A 4,202-nucleotide genomic window follows, 5' to 3' on the forward strand; every position below is an offset into this window, starting at 1 on the left:
CTCTAGTACATGAAACCTAAGTGCGGAAGCAGTAAACAGTCCAAATGGCCAGGTCACAGATCTCTCTTGTCATGCGCCAATCTATGGTTACCCTTACCTGAAAAAAATGAAAAGAAAAGGCTGAGGTGGCCTACTACTGGGCTCACTAGTGATCTGTTAGTCTTTCCATTGGACCAAAGTGCACAAGGGCATCATAGGCGTAGGCATAGGCAAAGGCATAAGGGGCGAACCCGAAGGCACGCTTTCATAAGTAGTGACCCCAGAGGTCACAAACATAAACATAAGTGGTGATCCCAAAAGGACANACGCTTTCATAAGTAGTGACCCCAGAGGTCACAAACATAAACATAAGTGGTGATCCCAAAAGGACACCGTACATAAGCATAGGGTGTGGCCTGAAGGCTCACAACATGCGATGTGCATAGCCCAATGGCAACACTAACAGTCACTGAAATCTCAAACAGACATAAGCATGAAAACAAGGTCATAAATCATGCCAAGATCATCCAATAGTTCACAATTTATCCATCCATCAAACTTTGCAGCGACATACAACATTGACATACTGTGACATAAGCGTAAGCTTTTAAAATTTTCATCTGACCAACAGGCATATCAAAATATTTTATTTCAACTAAGGAACCAATAAGTAACACATGCTTGGGATTGAGGGAAAACTGGTAGTAAACCACTTACCTAAGTTTGACCCAACGAGCAATTCAATGCAAGAACAAAAGCAACAAAACCCACACACTCGAACAATCTCCCAACACCAAAAAAAAAAATCGTCCAACCTGGCCACACAAATAAAACAACAGTTTGACACAAAACACAATAGCATAACCCAACCTTCAAAAGCTTTGAAACTGCATCCACTTACCTAAGGATACCGAACTGTCCGAACGGACTTTCACTTTGCCTAGTAGCCACCTTCACCACTACTAGATTCTGAAATCAACCATCAAAAGAAGAAAAAGTTTAGGGGTAAGGATAGCTTTGGCCCAAAACAACCGATGACAAAGGGCTACCAAAAGAATCCGAAACTCAAACCCAAACTAGAAGGTCGGGCAGAACCAACCCCGATTCGACGACAACTGGAACTGTCTGTGTTAGGACAGGCGGATGACGCTTGGACTGGGCTGGCGGTTGGCGAACTTGGCAGGGCGCGACTGGAGAAGATGGAAGCTGAGTGCGAGCAGCGCTGTCCTAAGCGGCCAAGCAGCTCAAACCTACAGCGGGATGCACGAAATTAAAAAGAAGGAGTTTCCTGACGCGCGATGGTCGTCGAACGAAAGGAGGTGCGACTGCGAGCAGTTAGACTTGTGGCGTATGTCGGACGAAACGAAGCGCGACTGCGAGTGGCTGGACTTGCGGTGGACTCCTCGTGCAGCTGGACTAAGAAGATCGGCTGGGAAGAAAAGAAAAATTTGGAGAGGCGGCAACTACTGGGAGGAAGAGAAGAAGAAGAAGAAAATTCTTTTTTTTTTCTCTACTACACGCTTTCTGAGGCACCCTATTTAAAAAAATACAAACCCTTAACCCTACTTCTTTTAGGAAAAGGTAAAACAACCCAAAAGTAAATAGATATAAACAACTAAATAGATAAATATAACCCCCAACTTCTTTTGCCAAAAACTCCAACCACTACTAAAATATTAAGAAAAACCTAAACTTTTCCCTTTAAATAAAAGAAACGATCAATTGCACAGATTAATTCAAATCTTACCTAGATTTCAGGGCGTTACATATTATGTGTCCATATCAACCAATCAGCAGTGCGATAACCCTTCATAGATCGCTCGTAAGTACAGCTGAGCCAATAACCGTTATGCTCCTGTAGTTACATCTAACTTCTTAAGTACCACTGATCCCTCTAATGAACATAAGTCATAATCCTACTATGACTGTTCTCTCTTCCAAAGAAGTTGTGGCCACTATGTTCAAGACCCGGAATCAGCCCTTAAAGGAGCAATCTATCTATTTACCCCTGCTTCGGGGATGGAGTGAATTCTATCTTGTGTAACTGAGTTTCCAACTCCCAAATCAGACAAGTGCCCAAAAAGGTAGGTATGTTGAGTTGGCAATTTGGCCACTCTCACCCATACTAATCAAAAGACCGCCCTCAAAGGCAGAAGTTCCCAAAACACTAAGGATTGAGATCATGTCACCTATGGTCGTTTAGGTGAGATGTAAGTCTCCAGTATCAACGGTGTTATATATAAAGACTAGTCATCTCGTGGTCCGGTCTTATGCAAACTCTTTGTATAGGACACCCCTACTCGCATGTCTCCACATGAATGGTCAGGATCTACCATTTATAGTAGTTTGCAACACTTGCAAACCTCTATAAAACGGGTCGTATCCGTAGTGTCACAAGGATCAGGTATCCCACTTTAATCCTTATACTACAGACCTGTTTAGGTTATCACTTAAGGCATGATCCACTTGTATATCTCATATATGCTTAAGTATTCATATAATAACTTTGGAGCTTTGTTTATTGGATATGAGTAAATGCCAAGTAAAATAACTCTTATTTTATTCATAACAATGTGTAAAGTTTACAAACTACGAAACTCCAGGAGAATTAGGACACCAATCCCAACAAATTTATCATAGGAAAAGTGCATCATAAACCATCATCATAACAAACTAAGCAACAGAGTAAGAAAACAATTAAGCTCACAACATTGTCCGAGCACAACACTCAAGGTCCCCAAGCTAATATATAAACACTACCCAATGGGTACCCCACCCCCAACTTAAGTTGATACATTGCCTCAATGTATCTTTACTCTATGATCTATGAAAAAAAAAAAAAAAAAGACAAGGGAACAAAAAAACTCCCCTGTAAACGTTCTCGTGCACGAGGTGGTGGGTAGGCTGCCACTCACTTCAATTTGGTTCTTCTTTCTTTTTCATTTTGTCAGGCCAGATTTATGTCGTCAATAAACCCAAATCCAAACAAATAAATTTATAAAATCACCGAAGCACTACTTATACTACTAGGTAGCACAAATGGCAAGCACGGGGTCAAACCACATAAAGGCCAAGAATTAGGTATCTCCTATGCTAAATTTGACTATAGAAAGCAGTAAAAACGGGGGTTTTGGTTTGATTGACAGGAAAACTAAATGCAGCAAAGTAAGATAGGCTGAAAAAGAGAGAGATCGAACACAAGATTACCTTCATTAGTTTAGAGATCATAGGGATTTCTATGAATCAAATAATCAATTAATTAAAAAAACAATCACGAATTAACTATTTCTCAAGTCTAAACAAATGTAGGGACAACCCATACAAACTCCCTAATGAGAATCAACATGCCGTTAATCCCTAATTTGACTAAACTCGTTATAAAGGCAATTTACTTAATTAATTGTATTACGTTGTTCGATTGATTAAGAAATTTAACAAGAATGGCCAATTCTATCATAATGTATTTCCAATCTTTGGGTTTTATTATCAATTAGATGATCCTAGATAGCCTAAAAATCATGCCATAATTCAAATTAAAAACTTTTGCCACTTAATTAAGCATGCTTTCAATGCAATTACGGACATAAAAAACACACATAACAAATACAAACATATAAGAAATTTGAGTCATCAATTCATCAATCTTATATGCTTATGCTAGATATTGAATCAAAGAATGAAAATCGTAAAGAAACATAAAGATCCAATAAAAAATCCATAACAAATGTCATAAAATTCAAGAAAATCCTTATTAATCTAACAAGCTGACGTTGTGGCCTTCAATCATTCATCAAATCCGACTCACGATGTCAAGATTTACAATTACAACTAAAAAATAAAGGAAATCTCATGAGTTTTGGCCTAAGATAGCCAAAACCGAGCAACATACTCTCTAAGACAGTCTAACTCTCCTCTCCCTTTTACCTAATTTAGAAATAAACAATTTATATTGAAGTTGCAGTCTTGCAAGGCTAGTAGGAGCATTGCGACGCTCTTTTTGATCTAGCCCTTGAGCGTTGGGGTAGAGGCACAATGCTAGGTGTGAAGCTTACTTGCAGCGAGCGCACGCGCGGATGCATTTGCATTCCGTTAATCTTTGCAGCGTTGCAATGCTAATGGTACCGTTGTGACACTGCCTTGTATATGAGCTTAGTGCCTTATAGCTTTGCATTATAGCATTGAGTGAAGGTTGCAATGCTCCGTTCAGGGGTATTTTGGTCATT

The 4,202-nt window shown here is 39.6% G+C and overlaps 1 long non-coding RNA gene across 1 annotated transcript; it reads right to left on the reverse strand.

Annotated features, from left to right (window-relative positions):
* Positions 1 to 382: 382 nt before the first annotated feature.
* Positions 383 to 1,527, reverse strand: LOC120091560. The gene is made up of 3 exons (XR_005485741.1): positions 1,079 to 1,527; positions 881 to 948; positions 383 to 794 (listed from the first exon to the last, which is right to left on the reverse strand). It is a non-coding gene; the product is annotated as an uncharacterized LOC120091560 (long non-coding RNA).
* Positions 1,528 to 4,202: the final 2,675 nt, after the last annotated feature.

The sequence above is a fragment of the Benincasa hispida genome, chromosome 11 (genome assembly GCF_009727055.1).
Source record: "Benincasa hispida cultivar B227 chromosome 11, ASM972705v1, whole genome shotgun sequence".
NCBI classification, from domain to species: Eukaryota; Viridiplantae; Streptophyta; class Magnoliopsida; order Cucurbitales; family Cucurbitaceae; genus Benincasa; species Benincasa hispida.